This window comes from Octodon degus, unplaced genomic scaffold (genome assembly GCF_000260255.1).
Source record: "Octodon degus isolate 3935 unplaced genomic scaffold, OctDeg1.0 scaffold00104, whole genome shotgun sequence".
Lineage (NCBI taxonomy): Eukaryota > Metazoa > Chordata > Mammalia > Rodentia > Octodontidae > Octodon > Octodon degus.
In genome coordinates, this window is record NW_004524680.1 from 5,322,855 (window position 1) to 5,330,527 (window position 7,673).

Here is a 7,673-nt window from a genome sequence, read left to right on the forward strand (position 1 = left end):
AAGCCTCCCTATGCTTTCCTGTGTCTCAACATACTGCAGGCCCAGCCAGCAGTAAACTCACATTCTGTCACTCTCTCCAGTTCCCCTGCCCGGAGTTCCCTGTGTCTGTGTGAGCCCAGGGGAGGGTGGTGACTGGCTGTCCCGTGGAGGGCTCTGTGTTGCTATCGGCCATGGTTAGAGGAGCCAAAACAAGCTCCACGCAGCTCCTGGAAAGTTATGGCCAGTCCTGTTTCTGTGGAGCACCACAGGCTCCTTTCCTGATCCTCACCTGCACCTGCCTGGGCGAGGTGTGGATATGTGGGGGTCTCGGATTTGATGGTCTCTGGAAAGGGCAGCTCTGGGGAGATGGGCTGCCTCACCACCCAGCCAGGGCTCCCAGGAGGGCCGAGAGGACAGGAAACCCCGCTTTCCTTGCTCCTTTCTCCTTTCTTCCAGTGCAACTTTACCTTTCTCCCCAGCCGCCCGCCCATCCTGGCCCTTGGGGAGGCACAGAGAAGGCCTGGCTTCCAGCCCAGCATCCAAGCACAGTATCAACCTCGAGATGGCACCATCTGTGGCCCTGCCAGCCGTGGTGGTGATGTTCTGTGTCATCTAACACATCCACCGTTAGCCGTGGTGACTTTGTGTTTGAAATGTGGCTCACAGCTCGGGGCCCTGGATTTTTAATTTTACTAATTTTTTATTTTCTTAATTTAAATCTACATGTGGCTACTGCCTGCTCTATTAGAGGGCGCCACTCTGGGGCGGCAACCGGCCCTGGGGGAGCCTCTCACGGCTTCTTTCCTTGCGGGCCTCCAGGACACGGGGTGTCTCATGCTTATTTGTTATGTGTCTCTAGCAAGTACACATTTGTGACTCCAGATTGGGCTGTGAGGAAGGGAGCCATCAGCACTCTTGCCCTCCTATCAGGGATACCGAGTGACAGTGGGGACACTCTAGGTGGAAAGAAGTTGTCCCTGCTGCCGGATGGCTGGATATATCCTGGTTCTTGTGTTTTCTAGCTCTGTGATCTCAGGCAGACAGAGTTCCTCCCTGTCTGCTTTACCTGCAAGTGGAGTCAATCGTGGTAGCCCCTAATGGATGGGCCTGGCCAGGCACTGACCACCGGGTGACTAAGTTTCCTCCGTCTGGGCCGCTCTCTGAGCTGGGTAGTCGCTGCCTCACTGCTGCCTTCCTGCCTGTACTGCGGGGTGGGACACAGCCCACCCCTCAGGATGGGCCACTTTCCCCCAGTCATCTGGGTCAACAGGCATGACAGCAGCAGACAGTGGCCCTGAGGCCACCAGTACTTCCTCCCCTTCTTCCCTGGGACTCCATCCCCACCCACTTCAGAGCCATGGAACTATGGTTTTCTGAGGTCCCACTGCTCTCTCTATCGTAACTGTTTCTACCCTAGGCAAGACAGGGAGATGACAGCTCCAAGGGGAGGGGTTATCACATCCCCCAGCCTCTAGTCCCTCCCAGCTTTGCTCCCACCCCTTGCTGCCTCCTGAATCCTGAGTGGCACTTCTCTTCGCAGATTGAGGAGGGTCGCAGGGGGGACACCAGGCCTGGGAAGATTACGGTCTCTACGGCTCAGGACACGTGCTTCACTTGGAGCAGTAGGGTATGGGCACTCACCCAGGAGCCAGGCAGGGAGAGGGAGGAAGCAAGCGGGGTGGCTAGGGTCTGTGGGGAGCATTCTGCCCAGCCCACATCTGTTTGGTAGCCAGGCTGCTCTTGGCTTGGATGTTACTTCCCTGTGCCCTCTAGGAGGGTTCAGAGAGATGACGGTGCTGGCCTAGGCTGCACATCAGGTCCTGGCTGAGGAAAAACATGGGGTGATCTTCCAGGGATGAAGAGGAGTGATGGAGGGGTGTTCTTTTGGCGGGCTGAGGGCCTTAGGGCTAAGCGGTTTGCATGAGTTCTCCCTCCGAGTCTCTGTGGCCACCGCAAGGTGTATGAGACTGACTTCCTTCTACAATCAAAAAAGACCCACCCCAGGCAAGGGGACCCCAGGGCTCAGACTCTGCGCAGGGCATCCTGGCATCAGGGCCAAATCAGTCCACAGCCTTCTACCCAGAAGCTCCAGCCACCATGCTTATGTAAGTGGAGTGGCCCTGCCTGTTCCGCGGGCACCCCCCTTGCTCTCCCTGCCATCCTGGGAGGCGGGGGGTGAGGGTGTTTCAGGCTATTTTCAGCCACTCGTTCTCGCAATTCTCCATGTGAGAACTGGGTGCAATCAGTGGGTTTTCCTGACACCCCTCAGGGCCAGCACAAGAAATGCAGGTCAGAGAGAGAGAGGCAGGTGGCACCAGCTGGGCTGCAGGTGTCTGGGCTCCTGAGGATGGGGGCCTGGGGCCTTGGAGGCCTCTGCCAGTGATGAGGCCTGGGTGTGTGTTCCTGCCAGCCCAGCTCACCTTGCTTCTGTCTGCTCTGCCCTGTCCTGGTGGGGGCAGCGAAGGCCCCATTCTGCAGGTAGAACCGCAGTGTAGAAGGTCGTAGACTGACACTAGAGCAGCTTGCTGTCTGAATCCTATGACTGTCCTAAAAGGAGGTCTTCAACCATAGAAGATGAGAAAGAGAAGGAGATAAGACAGCTCCCTGGAGATTCCGGGGCCAGAAACTCCAAGAGACACATGAGGACATTGTTTCCAACCCTGGCTGCATCCTGAGGTGCCAGGGAGAGTTCTGAGCCTTCGATGCCATCTGAGCAGGCCTGGGCACATACTGGTCCGAATCAGGGTCTGAGTCCTGGCTCCTGCTCTCTACTAAGCTCTGATTCTGGGTGCGCACTGGCCTCTGCTCCCACGGACCCCTGCTTCCTGATCCTACCTGACCTGCGTATGTGCACGTCCCCCATCGGTGACTGAGCCCTGAGTCTGGCGCACACTGATCCCTGACCCATAATCACAAACGGGGTCTGACTCCCACCACATCCTGGTTACGTCCTGAGGATGCGCATCTACCAGACCCTGTCAAGCCTCTCTTTGGGGACTACCGCCCTTCCCATACCAGTCAGTCCTCCACCTCCTCTCAGAGGCCTATATCCTAAACAGAAACTGGGTGGGCTTCAGGGCCTGTGCAAATAGCTGCCCCAGCCTGCCCTCTAAGCCCCACATGTGGGTCAAGTGAGCCCCCAGAAATTCAGAATGCCAAGCCAGCTCTCAGTAGAGGGAGATTAAGCATTTAATAAACAGTGCAGTGAAAATCAATACAGGCAATCAGAAAGATCTGGGAGCCAGCAGGAGGGGGCTGGAACTTGGCTGGCGAGCTCTGTGTGTCACCCACTCACCCTCGGTGGGCTCTAGGCTGTGGACCATGAGTCAGCTCCTCTCAGGGTCAGGCTGTGTTCTCTCCCCACCCCACTAACACTGCTACACCCCACATTTAAACCCTGGGCATCCACAGAAGGCCCTCACTGTACCTGGGTGTCCACGTGTCCTCCCACACTCTGGACTTGATATCCAAGTATGACAGCCTCCCCAGAAGACACCACCATTTTCAGCTGTCATTGGTGGGTGGGGAGGATCTGGTCCCAGCACCCCAGGACACAGTCCATCCTCTGTGCTGGGTGACCAGACAGACAGAGGGCACAGACAAGTGCCACAAAGCAGAGCTTCAGATCCCAGGGTGCCAGGTGCCATTCTGGGGGAGAAGCCCAGAGGGTCTTATGACCCCGAAGCCTGAGAGACATGTGGCGGGGGGTGGGGGCAGGCCCAGGTCTGACAATTGACACTCCATTACCCTGAGCCTCAGAGGCAGTCGCTCCTTGACCTGTTGGCCACCTCTTTCCGTCAGCAATGTCTCAGTAAGGCCTCAGCCGAGGCAGCTCCAGGCCTTCAACAGTCCCCTCAGCGTGCCGCTCTCACTGCCCCGCCTGCCCTGTTACGTATGCAGCATTCTCATGGGGGCTGTCGTCTTCACTCTTACAGATAAGAGAACAGGCTCAGATGTGGAAGAGGTTGCCCAGGGCTGCCCAGCTTCATGTACTGGACCTGGACTTTGAATCCAGCACCCCACATGCTCCCACACCCTGGTTCATGGGTACTGGGGTAGCCACTCCTCACAACCAGCCTTCCCACCGCAGGGAATGTAGGGGCCATTCTGGGGCAGAGAGGACCCTGTCAAGGAGGACAGTTCTCCCTGCTGGTGCATGGCCCTAGGTGAGACACCAGGTTGGAGCCCAGCCCTGTGATTCCCATGTTCCCCCAAAGGGTGTTCCTCTACCCTTTCATGTGTGTAGCAGGAGGGAGACTTATGCTCAAAGGCCAACACATACATTGGGAGGAGGCCACAGGAGGAGTTGGTCTCTATGTACTGCAGGGACACTGGCTCCTGCTGCCCTTTCTTCCCCTTCCATTGTGCCATGTCTTGTCCCAGGTAGTGGCAAGGTGGTAGTATCACCTTCTCCCACGGCTGCCTCCGAAAGCACGTCTCTAGGCCCTTGGGGATGGAGGGGCGGGGAGCGCAGGAGTGTGAAGGATCCACCAGGAGGCAGGTGCCAGAGCTCAAGAGCTGAGCCTTGTCCCTTGAAAGGGGCAAGGTTCATGTGTTGAGGTCCTAAGCTCCCAGACCTGCGGGAGCATGGGTGATGGGTACAGATGACCTGAGTTACTGACGTTCCTACCTGGTAGGAAATAGGGTACAGTTGAGATGCGGTCACACTAGAGTAGGGTGGGCCCTGAAAACAATATGACTGGTGTCTTCGTGAAAAGAACACTATGTGAAGGGGACAGTAGGAGAGAGGCGCTCAGAGATGGAACAGGGACTGGAACGCGGATCTCAGTCAAGGAATGCAGCAGGCTGTGGTAACATGAGAGGCAGGAATGAGACACTGACTGGACTCGTCCCTGGACCCTCCAGGAGTAGCAGCCCCTCCCCCAGCACCAGAACCTTGGCCTTCCCACCTTTACAACTATGAAGCAGCTTCTGTCCTTAAGGCCTCCAGGGTGTGGTGCCCTCTTATGACAGCCCCCCAAAACCACAGTGGGCACAGGCCCTGCCTATGCCCAGAGGCTTCATTCTAAGATGGGGACACCAATCATGGTAAAGAGAACCATGCTGGTCCTCTCAGTTGACCAACCATGGTTGATGCCCAAGCCAGCCAAGTGCAGGGGCCATCCATGTGCCCGGAGACGCTGGCCCTTGAAGCCCCATCCTGTAGGGGATGCTGCAGTTTGCCTCCCATGCGCTGGCACTATATGGTCTGGTCAGCCTTGGGACAGGCTGACCCATAGCCAGGGTGGGGGTGACCTGTGTTATTGTAGCTCCTACCTGGTGACTAGAACACTCATGTCAGAACCTTAGACTACCACTTAAGATAAATTTTGACTTCATTGAAATTAAAAAGCTCTCCATAGAGAATGAAGAGACAGCTCACAGACCTGGTCAAAGAAATATCTGATAAAGAACTAGGGCTGAAACGTCCAACTTCAAACTCAACAGTAAGAGAATAAACCACTGTATTTATAAACAAGAGCCCTGAATAGGCAACATGCCAAAAAGGATATACACTCGGAAGACAAGTACAATAAAAGATGCCACCATCAGACGCCATTAGGAAAATGCAAAATAAAGAAATGATGAGATGGAGCCACACACCTCTTCTGGTGGCCAGCGTTCAAAACTCAGACACAGTGAGGCCAGAAGCCCACCATGGGACGTCGGAAGACAGTTTGGCTGTTTCTTACAAACTGAACATTCCCTTAGCATCCAGCCCATTAGTATTTACTGAAAGGAGTTGAAATCTCATTATCAAACAAAAATCTGCACATGGATACATATAGCAGCTTTATTCATAATTAGCAAAACTTGCAAGCAACTGCCATGTATCCTTCAGTAGAGGAACGGACAAATATACTGTGGTACGTCTTTCCGATGGAATAGTATTTAGTGCTAAAAACAAAGGAGCCATCAAATCATGAAAAGACAAAGGGCCCCTTAAATGCATCCTGCTAAGGGAAGAGAGCCAGGCCAAAAAGGTTATATGCTGTGTGAGCCCAACTGTGTCTTTCTGGGGAAGGCAAAACTATGGAGACAGCAGGTGGAAGTGAGGACAGGAAGGAGTCTTAGGCCAGAGAAACTGCTCTGGATGATACTGGGAAGTGGATGCTATGTATTTGTTTGAACTCTTAAAATATACAGCACCGAGCGTAAACTCTGATACCAACTGTGGTCTCTGACTGCGGTTAGTAATTACGGGTTATTTGTTCATCTGTGGTGACGAATGAGCTGCGCAGACCCGAAGTGTGAATAAGGAGCAAACTGCGCTGGGAGATGAGAGAGGGTTGGACTCTGCTTTCTGACACAATTTTCTATAGGCCAAAAACTACTCTATTCAAGGAATAAGTACTGCTCTGGGCTCCCCATGTTGGGAGGAAGTGTGGGCCCGTGGAAAGGTCACGGACACAGAGCCAGCCACTTGCTGAGCCCTCTCACTAGCTACATGACAGAAGCGCTGGAGAGGGGAGGGCATCTCTCAGCCACCGTCTCCCAGTTGAGGCTCAGAGGCAAGTTATCTTGAGTTAGGACATCAGGAAGGGTAGAGGCACAAGAGAAAGCCAGAGAGGAGGTGGCATCACATTCATCACCCCCTTTTTCCTAGCCACCAGCCTCCTTTATTTCCCAGCATCCCCTGCACTTAAGAGTGGCTACATGCATGCCCTGGTTGATGGAATATGGGCCATGGATGCCCGTATTCTGATGCCTGTATTCTGGACCCATTACCCCTCCCCTGCTGTCTAGGGACTGGAGATCACAGATGGAGAAGCTTGCGTCCAGGTCACCGCGTGACAGACGTCATCCTGCCACCCTGAAGCGCAGGCTCCAAACAGCAGCAGGAGTCGTGTGTGGAGTATGTGGCGTTACCCTTCTGTGACTCATTTGTCCCAGTACCAGCCCTTGGAGGGAGTACAGGAGCTGGAGAAAGAGGAGGCTGGGGGCACTGGGGGACGCAGGCAGAGAGGCATGTGCGTGCGAGAGCACACGTTTGTGATGTGTGTGTGTATGAACATGCGTGTGTGTGCAGATGTGACCACAGAGCAGCCTGCAGGCAGGGGACCGAACCCTTCTGTCCCTGGCCAACACTCCCAGCCCAGAGCAAAGTCTGGGCTGACGTCAGGTTGCAGCGGGAGCATAGGGATCCTGCAGCCCGATCCAGTACAGCCAGCTGCCACACATGCAGATCAGTTAAAGAGAGAGAGACAAGTGTGGGCTGAGGCACACTCCATCTCGGGTGACTCTGTGGACTACTATCTCCTCACCCAGACTGGTGTGGGGCTTTCCAGCTACCCAGTAGCCACCAATGAATCAGATCCTTGATGTGGGAAGGCGAGCTCTGCCTCCACCCCTTGGCTGAGGCCTTCCTGGAGGGCAGTGCGACCTCCTCCCTCTTTGGCTTCAGAGCCCCTTGTGCATATCCTGCACCACCCTCCAAGGAGCCCAAGGCCTTTTCCATAGGCCTGTTCTTGTCCATGCCTCATTGTACTGATAACCTGCTCAATAAGCCAGCCAGACTTTTTTGTAGCTCTCTTGCTTCACGTTCCCTTGTGTCCTTGATCTAGGACAATGTTACCCTTGGGAGAAAGCCTTCCTTTCCCTGTGTGATGGTCATCCCTGCCCCAGTGTCTCCATGTGAGCATTCATAGTGACACACTATGGGTTGAGACCACAGAGTAGGACAGAGGGAGGCG